Raw genomic sequence first — 13124 nt, 5'->3', positions numbered from 1 at the left:
AAAAAAGAAAAACATTTGGAATCCATTTCTACCACAACACCGCCACTGTATTTATTGGGATGAGGTAAACAAACTCAAATTTGTTAGGAGAGGGTTATATGAACTCCATCTTATAGTGACTCCAAAGTTATTCCACTACTAAAAGTGAATTTATAAGATGAATTGAGGACTAATTTTTTGTGGAGATATACATCACATGATCAAGAACACTACTACAAAAAATCAGCTCAATTGAATATGTATAATCTTGTCAAAAGTTGTACTGAAATTAAAAAAATATGGGTCGTTAAATAATCCCATAACATTATAAACAAATTTTGGCGAGGGTGTACATCTTCAAATGAGCTGATTTTTTGTGAGGATGATCTCTGTTGGGTAGAGAACATCTCCACCAAAAATCAACTTTTAATTCATTATATTTAGTGGTGGAGTTTTTTTAGAGTCACTTGATGTGGAGTTCATATAACCATCACCTTTGTTAGGGCATTTATAAGTTTTAGATGAGTCTAATTTTTTTGTAGATATGATCTAGTAGTTATTCTAAACATTATCACAAATAATAAAAAAATTAAAAATTTCTAAACTTGCCAAATATGATATTAAAAATAGTGAAAATGAACGGTGTACAATTAGCTAAATTTTATTATTTGTTGACAGCATTTGACAAATTTAGAAATTTTTGAATTTTTTTATTGTTTCTGACAATGTTTAGAACAGTTAGAATAACATATCTACAAAAAAATTATGTCCCTAGAACCCCTCCCTTGTTTATTTGCCAACTGTTGCGATCTTGCCATATACCAATAGGGCGTCACTGATTACACTTTATTTCGGGGCACATCGCAACATTTGACGTCGGCATTTCGTACCATGATTAATACCGTTTCACCGCTTTGAGACAATCGGGAAGAAAAGAAAAAGACCCAAGTGACACACAGTCTCAAAATCCTAGACGAAGGAAACTCAGTGCACTCTATGTCTCTATCTTCATATTATTATTTCAGAAACGAAACTCTCCCTCTCTCTAACAGGCAACATTAGTGTCTAAACTTAATTTTTGCTATAATTTTGTAATGCTTTGCCGTTACATTTTAAAACTCCACTATTTCCTTTATTATACTGCTAGATTCTTTCAGGGATTCCTTGTTCATCTTTTACTTTAATTAATGCCTGTAAATATATTTATTCCAGAAATTATCTCTGTGTCCTGGTCTATAGAATGGGTTGCCCTGGGGTTGATCACACATTTTCTTACATTTTTCTTCTATGATGTTTTCTCTTTTTTTCTTTTATCGGTACTAGACTATGGTTTTTTCTCATGATGAGCAAGATTAAAAACATAATCCTTATGTTTTTGTTGTAAATACGAAACTTGCAGCAGGACGAAATCCTCTATATATGTTTACAATTTTGAGAATGTACAAGCTAGGGAGTAATCCATTTGACTCTCGAGATGAACCGTGTTTTAATTTGTCATTTATTGAAATCTACTATCAGAATCATGTCTTGTCTTTTCTGTTTGAAATCCGATTTAGGTCTAATCAACAATAGCACCTCAATGAACACGTGAACCATAAAATGCAGGTGGAGGCAAATAGGAGGAAGAGAATTCAGGTTGATATGAACTGGAGGGGAAAGCAAATAGTAAAGGACCTAAAGGAATGTATTAAGAAGATTACCTGGGGACTACACTTTACAATGTTTTACACGTTGGGGCTCCTCGATCACTATTCTTTACATTTATGCATTTTCATCTGCCCTTAGGTCGTTGTATATGTGTTTAGTTGTTATAGGAGTACGTAATAATCTGTGGTCATCCTATGTCTCTTTTATTGATATAAAAGAGATCAGTTTTGAGCTCTCACTCATTTATGATGAGGTAGCACGAAACCTCGACTATGATGTGGATGAATTCAAGGACCGAAGGGCATGGTCTCGTCTACGAGTTACATCCGCAGAATTAGTCCGAGTGTTCTATCTGAGCGTTTGTGGATTTATGCATGCAGCTTATCTCGGATATTTTTTCTGAGAGATGCAGTAAGTATAATTAAGTTATGAACATAAATTTCTGAAATGTTAAATTTTCTCTATTTGACTCTTTGCATTTTTCAAATGTAGGTCTTGATTCTGATAAGCCGACCTTGCACCATTCCCTGCCAAGTCTTTATCTCGTAGCGGTGTATTGGTTCCAAATGTTTGTTCAGATCTGCAGATGATTTCATTTTGCTAATTGTATGTGCAACTGTGGAGGTTGACGGCCTTCTTGATTGTATTGTCACATTGTATATTATACTAATGTGTTGAACCGTTGTTGTAGTTTTAACCTCTCATAAACATATCTGAAGTAACTGGGGACTTGTAACGACTTGGAACAAAGTGGAGTTTGTTGGGGTTTATACCAATACCAATTAATTCTTCCACTACACAGATAATTTGTATTTGAACACAATTCAATTCCAGACAAATTCTAAATATCAACTACAACATATACTAACATGTCAAACTCGCTAAACAACTATTAACAACAAATAATAATGTAAAACATAATTAAAACAAACCACAACACAAAGATATACCGTGGTTCGGCCAATGATGCCTACTTCCACAAGAGCTAGTTTTTTATAAAGTGGGAAGAAAATTACAATTAATCTCTCCTTTCAGTCTCTCACCTTACTAGATCACTCTTATCTCTTTACAGGGTTGTCTTTCTGTAAAGGTTATCTCTCAATCTTAATAGCTTTCAAGATTGAGTTTTTCTCTGACTTTTGTGCTGCCTCTCGTGTGTTTGCTGGGTGTTAGGTTTTGCCAAAAACTCTAACTCTTATTGCAAACTCGCAGTCCTAATTTTCTTCTGAAAATAGACTTGGACGGGTCTCCGCAAGACCAAGTCGAAGTCCGCTGGTCACTGAAGGTACTGGAAGTCTTCCACGGCATAGGCGCGGGTCGCGCCTTGGTCAAGGCCAATTTGAGCGCAGGTCGCGCTTTGACATTTTCACGCAAAATGAACTTCGTTTTCTCTCCTCATGTGAAGGATAATGCCAACAGAGTTCAGAATTCTTTTACAGTTTGATCCATGATTCTTGACATATGGATTTAAGTTGATCACTTGTTTATTAATGTAGCAGTATTGTGTAAACAAAATGTATGTATGGGACTTTCTTATGGACAAAAATGAAGTATGATTTCAAATTTGAGGACCTTCAAAAGAAGCGTGTCTGAAATTTGAACGTCAAGAAATCAAATTCAGTATATGCAGTTTTTCCAATTAGTTATGGCCTATTTATTTATTCTCTAAATCCTTTTAATATTGATTATTGATTATTGATTTGTTGGGTTGTGGAACCGTCGAGCTTTGCTCCGGTGTCCATATGTCGCGTTCACGATTTGAGAAGGGAGCGCGACCCGCGCTCTGGTTGGCTTTGGAGAAGGCGGCGCGACCCGCGCTCATGTTGTGAGAAAGTTACTGGAGGTTGGGCGCGACCCGCGCTCTGGTTGGCTTTGGAGAAGGTGCGACCCGCGCTCATGCTATGAGAAAGTTACTGGAGGTTGGGCGCGACCCGCGCTTGACCACGCCTTATCCGGGGTGCACCCCCACGCTCATGCCTTCCGAAATTTACTGATTTTTTTATATTTCGGCCCAAAGCCCATTTTCTCACATTTTTCTGTGTGTACCTATATAAAGGAAATAGAATAGGGTTTTGAGACAACTTTGAGTGATTCATTTCTTGGGTATTGTGGGAGCTCTATTAAGCTAGGGTTTGAATGAGGCCTCTTGTTTTTTATTCTTGTTACCTCTTGTAAACTCTCCAATCTTTACTATAAATGAAATTTGGCTCTTATGTGGATGTAGGTAACATTTACCGAACCACCTTAAATCTTTGTGTCTCTTTACATTATTTACTTTTATATTTATTGTTGCTATGAATTGTGATGATAAACTAGTGGTTTTGCTTTGTTGAGTTTGTTGTGATAACTACCAAAATTTTAGGTGGGTGATTTCCTTGGTGTGAGCTCCAAATTGAAATAATTTGGGATAGAAAATAACTAAATTGAGGTAAGACTTTCTAGTGAAATCTCCCAACATTATTAACATTATATTATATGTTGCTAATTTTGATCAGCAAGAAAATTTGAATACTGGTAAGAAAATTTTAAATAATTTTGTAATTTGACATTTTAGCGGATGTGCTGAATACCGGGAGAAAAAGGGTCCAGAGCTAGGCGCCTAAAAGGATATAATTCTTCACTCACTCTGCGTGCACAAAAGGCGATTTAAAATCATGAGGTGTTCTTAATTCCTTATACAGGTTGCCCCCCTTCAATATCTGATTAAGTTTGCGTTTCCAAGCACAAAACTGGATTTCTTTCTAGAACTAGTGCTTTGGTTCCATAACCTATAATAATGGAGACTGCCGTCTGCTACTTAGCTTGGCATATATAAATTATCACATTGGACAATCGAAGATTGCTACCCTCGCCAAATGGAGGAGTATTGCATGAATTAATTAATGTCAAATAAGACAATGCTCCTTGCCTCTCAGCAATTTTGTAAGACACTGAATGAGGCCATCTGATTAATCATAAATTTTAATGAAGTGACAAATAACGTATGGCACTCACGAATCACGATACATCAATAAAAATGTAGTCCCTCCCTCCCTATGAGTTTCGAGGAATCTTCTTTGGAGCATTGACTTGAGACTACAATCATCTTAGCGAATAATCTATTAAGAAACGATGCAAGGAGATGGTAGACCAGGAATTAGATTTTAGTGATAAACAGGCTACACTTGCTGTTGTACTCATAGGATTTGAGTAGGAACTTATCTCCGAATACCTAATTAATGTTCTTGATTACATTATAAATTATTTTGAGATGTTGGATTCAAACCATTCTACTGTAATGCCATAATCAAGCTTTACCAGGAATGAGATTCTCCTGGAAAAACTATTCTAATGGGTAAAAACCGTAAAATCATGCTAAACAATATGAAAGAATAAGCATCTAAAATTCTATTCTGAGTATGAGACAAATTTGATATGGAAACCTGGCGGAAATATGAACAATTTAAAATAACAAATAACATAGAAAAGTAAAATATTGGTTGTGCTAGGAGCCTAGGAGTCATCTGCCCCTCCAACTTCCGGGAGCATAAGAGATAAACTGTGACAGGAGACTATGGTAATTGGCACCTTATAATATAGCAGGCTAACGCGGCTAGACAACAAAAAATCAACATATACCTCTTTATTCTTACAACAAAAACAACACATTTTCGGTTGCTCCAAGCCCCACAGGCCACATCATTACGAACCATGAAAACAACCCATCCTGATATGTCTTACATCTTCTTCACCATCATTATAATCATTCTGTCAACAATAATCCAAATCAAATCCGAAGAATATACAGTTGGTGATGACGATGAGTGGACCACAGGTGTAAATTACTATGCATGGTCACAAAAGTACCATTTCGCGGTGGGAGATATCATTGGTTAGTCCTTAATCTCTACACTAATCAATCTTTATTCGTCTGCACTTTGCTTAAGCTTGAGTGCTAATTGTTATTCTATACAGTTTTAAATATGTTTCAGGACAACATAACACCTATGAAGTAACAGAAGATACATATCGATCCTGTAATACGAGTACCGGGGTGTTAAATATATATGAGAGGGGAACGATCAAGTGAGTTTAAGAGATGTAAAGAAGTATTGGTTTATTTGTAATGTTCCTGGCCATTGTTCAGGAGGAATGAGGTTTGGAATTGATGTTACCAAAGCTAGTAGTTCCCCACCTAGTCCAGCTCCTGAGATAACTCCGCCACCCAACACTGGTGATAAACTTGCTCAAGGAAAGGGAATTGCATGCGCTCTTCTTGGTGCTTTTGGAACTTACTTTTTTATATATTGATCGTTAACAGGTAAATTGTTCAAATTCTAGAAAATTTTACGGGCACGTCGCAATTGATCAATCACTATGTTGCTATATGTAAGATTATATTTGGATTGAATCAGGCTTCCATATATGTTCATCTATATCTTCTTTTTTATAAAACATTGTCCTCCATTGACTTACAAGAAGGTAAAGAAATGTGTACGACGACCAGATGAAATAGATAAGTTGTCTGAGTGTATTCAAATTGGGTAGCGGCTAGCCGAGTAAGCCGACTAAAACTCCTGTACAAAATTTCTTTTTCGATAAGATGTACAAAATCTTGTGAAGTTAATTTGTAAACTCTCCATAAAAAAAATTTAAAAAAAAAATGAAAATCAAGAGATAGTCAACAATTGCAATTCCGGACGCATTAAGATGTAAGACAGCTCCAGATTCCATTCAAGGCCTAACAGGCACACAACAATGGCGATACATTGTGCTGGGCTAGGACAGCTCCAGATTCAAGTGTAGACCCAACAAATACATACTACAGTACTACACTACTCGGGCTATCAATGGGCTGGACCAGGCCTGAAACACGTTTGAATCGATAAGAAAGGGACTTTGTACTTTGAATTTGGTCCGATAAGTTTATTGGGCCAATTCTGGTTAGTCCTCTGTCCAGGTCATTGTGGGCCCAGCCCGAATGTTGTAGGATTTTTTTATTGTTTTGCTATTACTGGTATATTATGTTTTACCATTATTGCATTTAAATGTGGGCTAAAATGCATGAAAAATTTCGGACGCCGCAGCAGGTGGAATTAAAAGTCGACAATATTTTAATTATTTGTAAATCGTTCGTTACATCCGACGTTGATTTGCTGAACCTAATTTTGGATTTATGGAATAATTACACGCGATCTCTAAACCAATTTTGGGATCATTCAAACACAAAATTTGAATCTTAAAAAAAAAACCTCTTAACTAGGAATCCTTAAAACCCAAAATACCTTGGACTACTATTAACCAAATAAATAAAACACCCAAAATCCAAAACCCACGAAGTTCTTGTTATATTCATTGTTTTGTAATTTCCATAAACAAGATGAAGAAGAAGCCGCTATTCAAGTTTTAACAAAAGGGCGGGAAGGCTTCAAAGATACCAACACGTTCCAAAAGAACAATTCGAAGAAGGCCAACACTTCAGCATGAAATTGAGAAAATCATATTAGTTCTACATCCGAAAAGTACAATGTTTGAGCATTAATAATTCTTACAAGTTTATATTCATTGTTTAACATTAGGCGTGGTGTGTTGTTTCTAATGAACTTATGGATCATGGGGAAAAAGCCCGGCCAAAATTGCTAAAAAGGTAATCCTTAATATAAATAATATATACTTTGCAAAGTTATTTATGAATTTGAAATATGTTCATTTCAAATTTAATCACGAAAAGATTGTTTTGGTTGATGAACATCATTCATATTGATTCTTCTTCAATATCAATTAACAATAGTGTGCACCCACTAATAGAGTTGACGTTTTGATGGATTTTAAAGCCTTTTATATGGGTTCAAGGCATTTATAATTGATTCTCTCTCATTGATAGTTGTTTTGCTCGGTTCATCGATGATGTGATAATATTTAAGATTGTGGCGCCAAGCATAATAGATAGATAGTAGAACGTTTTTTCCGGAAAATCGATAATCGATCGATAGATAGTTTATTTGTCGCCATTAATCCTTCTTAGGTTCTTCCAAGACTATTTGAACATTCACCTTTTTAGAGCCATGGTATCATGAAATTTTTAGTTTCCATATGATTTTAAAATAAGAGTCCCTTGGCGGCCGGAGGCAAAGTTTTTGAAAAATCGCAATTACTTTTTTTTGGTATTGATTCAATGAAAAGGGTAACCCTTAATTTTTTCGTTTATTGTTTTGTTTCTTTTACATTTTATAGGAGGTAAGTTAAGAGATTGTCTTATGATGAATTCGATCCATCATTAAGAGAAGCAATATAGAAAAGAAAGAATAAGAGAAGAGATTATTGCTCAAGAGATTATTCAAAGGCGAGAACTTGAAGCGCAGGTGAGGAGAGAGTTAGCTATGGAGCTGATTTATATCTAAGAAGGCGAGAATGGGTATTCGTTTTCTTCTCCATCAATATGGTCCGATCAAATGCCTTCAATGCTTGATCAAATCGAATTTGGGAAAGGTTATCTTATTCGAAAGGACTGATGTTGGTTTGTTTGCGTAAAAGGTTACATAATCGCTGCAAGAACTGTTGGTTCTTTTGAATATTTCTAATTAAGTCCGCTAAGATTGCTTTAAAGTAGCATTCAATGGTCTTTGTGAGTTTAAAATCTATTATTTATTATTCATTTGTTTATTTAAACTAGCCTCAAACCTTTACTATCATTTTGAATCCATAGTATAATATCATTCCATTCTTTTGTTCTCCTACAAGTGTTGACTCATTGAAATTTTTGTCATGTTTAATATTTTTAGGTCCCATTTCATGTTTGGCATTGTCGGGCATTTGTTAAAGTGTTGTTATTTCATACTCAAAAGTATTACATATATGTTGATGGTGATGGGTAAAATGGTATGCTATATTCTTTTCCAAGTAAACCTTCTTAGATGACATCTATATGGTTTAATGAAATTTGAATTATTTGCTACTTTTAGGTAAATAGAATTGTCTTCCCCGCATAACATTATAGTTTTCTCGAGTTGGTTTCCCCAATTTGAATGTGTGGGCTTAATGCAGGTTGCTAGAGTAGTCCATGGTGACCACCGGGGATAATCTTATAGACATGTATTTCGGATACTTCAAAGATCTTAGGGCTGGTGATCCGTGATCCTTTCTATGACCCAAAGAACGATTATGTAATCTTACCAACCAACTTTGAAATGGTTAAGCACCAAAGGCAGATAATTTCATTGAAAGAAGATTGGGAAGTCATCTCGTAAGACCAAGATGACCTTGGGTGATCCGATGAGAAGAAGCCTTCCTTGAACTCAATATCGGTTTTCATATGTGCAAGGATCGTTCATCTCGGGGAAAAGGCATGTGCTACCATCGTTTAAAATGGAATGAGGGAAAGCAACATGTTGAACTTAATAAATAAATCAACCTTGAAATGATTGGACAAAGATCAAGCTCAATCTTTGTATGTACATATTATGGAGTCTATATATAAAAAGTATAATGTTGGTCTTCAAAGGAGGCATATAATGTATATATTTATCATTCATGTATAATCCTTTGGAAGTAAATGTATGTATAGTTTTCAAAGAGTGTTTTTCGAATGTCCTCGACTACTAGGTGAACGATAATTTTCATTCTTTCTTTTAAGTAAGCTTTAGGACTCGATTATAAGAGTTCACAATTAATTCATGTTGTTTGTTTGTTTTAGAAAAAGGACCGAATATTAAAAACAAGGTTCACTCACAATTGCCGGGTGATGGAGGTTTTCACACCGAAAATAAACCAAAGGCCGATTGCCTAACTAAAAAACCCGTGTGGATCTTTAGCTTTGGTTATGTTGCAAATTGGCATTTTAAAGTGGATCTTTAGCTCCATGGAAGAGCACTTGAATGTGAAATACATCCCAAGAGACGGTGGTTCAAATCCACCAAGGTCCCTATACTATTGTTCATAATTTGAGTAGTATATTAAGTAAGATTCGCCGCTGGTTTTTAACGGATATTATGTAGTTATTATTCCTTTAGATTGTTGAAATGTGAGGTTCAATCGATTTATTTTTTTTATTTTTTTCAAAAAATTTCATTTCCTTTTCTTCCTTTTTTAAGCTATAAAGGTTCTCTAATGATCTATCATTCCATCTCACTGTTTTTCTTCCTGCATCCCCATGTCGCCAAAACGGACTAAGCCCATTAAGTATAGTTGACTCTAATAATTTTATAAAAATTAAGCCTAAAATACTGAGTAAACCCAAACGTTTAAAGCATACAATGAAACAATCCCGACATGGCGGAAATGCTAGTGTTTTACCTTCAGAGTACACATGAAAAAAATTGGACGCGTGGTGGAGGGTTGCCACCATAGTTCGTGATTTTGAACCTAATTTTGGATTTTGGAATATTTCGGAATTCCAATTTTCGGGACTACCAAATTTCTAAAATCCTTAACTATGGTTGCCACACATGTGATGCAGGTTCCGAGTCTTGTTATATGGTATTTCAGTGACTTTTTTATTAAATACTAGTATTTTGGGCACGCTCAATGAGCATGAAACCTATTCTAACACATTGATCTTTATTATTTTTTTCACATTTATTTTATGCTATCTATCCGAAACCGAAATCAATCAATTAATAAAAAATTCCGATTCCGAAATTCAAATTTGAATTGATCATTCAAAATTTAAATTCCCGACCCAATTTGTTGCTCTAGATGTAAGGAGGTCCTACTAACCATAGTTAGCAATTCGGCGAATTATTCGTTTAATTAGAAAACGCTTTAAAATGTCGATCATCACCCTACATTAATATGTTTCTTCCAAGATGCTCACAGTGAGCCACATAAGCAAAGTTTTTAAAATAGTCCCTATTTGAAAAGTAATTACTTACCTTCTTACCAAAATAACCCTTAATTTGGTGTCTTCTCTAATTTAATATAAGTCAAAATTGTCTTTTCACGTGTGTTTGGAAAAAAATAAAATAAAACTACGTCTGTTATTTCAGTTCTACCCATGGCTATTTTAGTAATTATCAAATAAAAAAAAAGAACAAACTAGAAAATGTACATGGCACGTGTCAATATCTAATTACTCACATTCAAGTATCCAACATCCCACATCACTCATTGATAATTAAACCATAAACCTTTAGTTCATCTTCCCCAACTAATTAAACACCAATTTTATTTGAAATCATTAAAAGTAACATTTTAATATGGGTAAAATGATGGTGGGTGTTTAAGATTTTGAAATGTTATAAATAATAAACATGCATAATGACTAATAAGAATGTGTATTAGTGTTTCTTATGCTTGGGAGACATTAATTGAGATTATTGCATAGCAAAGTCGGTAAAATCTTTTGATGATACCAAAGGTCCGGGGCAACCCCGCTATACCTCATTTAAAACAGCTAGGCTTACCAATAAATAAATAAAAATTGAGATTATTCAATTGTAATGGCAATTGTGTGTGTGTGTGTGTGTGTGTGTGTGTGTCCCGGGATGTCTAATTTCTAATTCAAGATTTATTTTCTAATTGTCTTTTCTTGCTACCAATACCCCTTTGTCGACGTCCAAGTGTTTTGTGACCGTTAGATTAGATAGGACAATGTCGATACATGTTTTTTTTTTTTTTTTTTGAAGTGGAAATTTTATTAATAATGATAACGAAGTTTTACAAATGATTAAGACAAGAGTGCAACAAGTCAGACTCAAGTCCTTTTGAATGGCAAATCCTATCCTCTTAAATGCAAACTCATTAGACACAAATGTCATTACGTTACTATTCATAACTTTCTTTTAAGGAGCTCAACAACAATTGTGCTAACGAAACCGAACGGAATGAAATAATGCCGGTTAGCCCTACAAGCATCCTCCCTGCTTTCTCAATCTTTCCTGCCAATTAGCTGTTTCTCCCACCTCAAAGTTTTGATGCTCCAGTTACATCAACACATACATGTTTCCCCTCGGACCAACTGTAGATCAATACATCCGCAGGCGAAACGTCGATCTACCCTCATTCGGATAAGTGAGAAAATTGACAAGAGTTTAACTCTTTCTTTACTTGTACCCCCCACTCTCCAAAAATACATTACATAAAATGTCTATAACATGATCATGTCAATATTTGAAACCCGAAAATGTCTACAATGTAAATCGCATGGTCCCCAAAAGCATCAAGTCTACTTTTTTGCAAACAGGGACATATACCACCATCGAGTACAAATGAATCGTGGAGACGGTCCGGATAATAGAACGATACTCCACCGGTGACATACAATGTCCAAGTCTTTCCATCGAATAGCAAGTAGAAAATCCTTTCGTGTTCGACTACAAGCATCCAATGATTTTGACGAAAGCATATAACTTAAACTCCCTCTCAAGACCAAAGAACAATCTTACCATGGAACGCTTCTCAAAACTTTTTGTGGTTTTGAGGGGACGGTAGCATTCATACTTTTCATAATCGGGTTTTACATTGCTTCAAGAATCTCATCCAATGACATTGACCACAACTCCTAAGAATGTGGTTCTGAAACTCAGAAGTCTAACAACGGGAGGCCACAAAAGCAAAAGTAGAAACGTCAGTGGCACAATAAATACATAACCCACCAAGACGTAATGGGAGGCCACAACTTTTTTTTTTTTTTTTTTTTTTTCAAACATGAAAATGGGTATTGAATTGGACACAAATGTCATTACGTTACTGTTCATAACTTTCTGCAACCTCTTAAGGAGCTCAACAGACTGTTGTGCCAAGAAACCGAAAGTGTCGAAACTGAACGGAATGAAATAATGATGGTTAGCCCTACAAGCATCCTCCTGTTTCTCAATCTTTCCTGCTGCTGCTCTATTAGCTGTTTCTCCCACCTCAAAGATTCCATTCCCAAGCCCTACCAACGGAGATGCTCCAATTACATCAACACATACATGTTTCCCCTCAGACCAACTGTAGATCAATACATCTGCAGGCCGAAGCGTCGATCTACCCTCATTCGGATAAGTGAGAAAATTGACAGGAGTCTAGCTCTTTCTTTACTTGTACCCTAGCCCTCCAAAATACATTACATAAAATGTCTATAACATGATCATGTCAATATTTGAAACCTGGAAAATGTCTACAATGTACTGCATGGTCCCCGAAAGCATCAAGTCTACTCTTTTTGCAAATAGGGCATAGACCACCATCAGAGTACAAATGAATCATGAGACGGTACCGGAGAATAGAACGATACTCCACCGGTGACATACCCTGTCCAAGTCTTTCCTTCAGAATAGCAAGTAGAAAATCATTTGCGTGTTCTGACTACAAGCATCCAATGACTGCTTTTTGACGAGCATATAACTTAAACTCCCTCTCAAGACCATCAACAATCTTACCGTATAACGCTTCCGCCAAAACTTTTTGTGGTTTTGAGGGGACGGTAGCACTCATAGCCAGAGAATTGAGGTCATAATCGGGTAGACAGAGACTTCATACATTGCTAGCAATATCAAGAATCTCATCCAACGACATTGGACCACAACTCCTAAGAATGT

General features: G+C 35.7%; 1 pseudogene across 1 annotated transcript; it reads left to right on the top strand.

The window, feature by feature from the left end:
- Positions 1 to 5231: 5231 nt before the first annotated feature.
- LOC147519815 (basic blue protein-like) lies at positions 5232 to 6041 on the top strand (annotated as a pseudogene). Its single transcript, XR_015214298.1, has 2 exons — positions 5232 to 5497; positions 5598 to 6041. The product of XR_015214298.1 is annotated as a basic blue protein-like (transcript).
- The last annotated feature ends 7083 nt before the right edge of the window (positions 6042 to 13124 follow it).

Source organism: Coptis chinensis, chromosome 2, assembly GCF_015680905.1.
Source record: "Coptis chinensis isolate HL-2020 chromosome 2, ASM1568090v1, whole genome shotgun sequence".
NCBI lineage: Eukaryota > Viridiplantae > Streptophyta > Magnoliopsida > Ranunculales > Ranunculaceae > Coptis > Coptis chinensis.
Note: the sequence above shows the minus strand (reverse complement) of the source record. Positions and strands in the feature narration are given on the sequence as shown.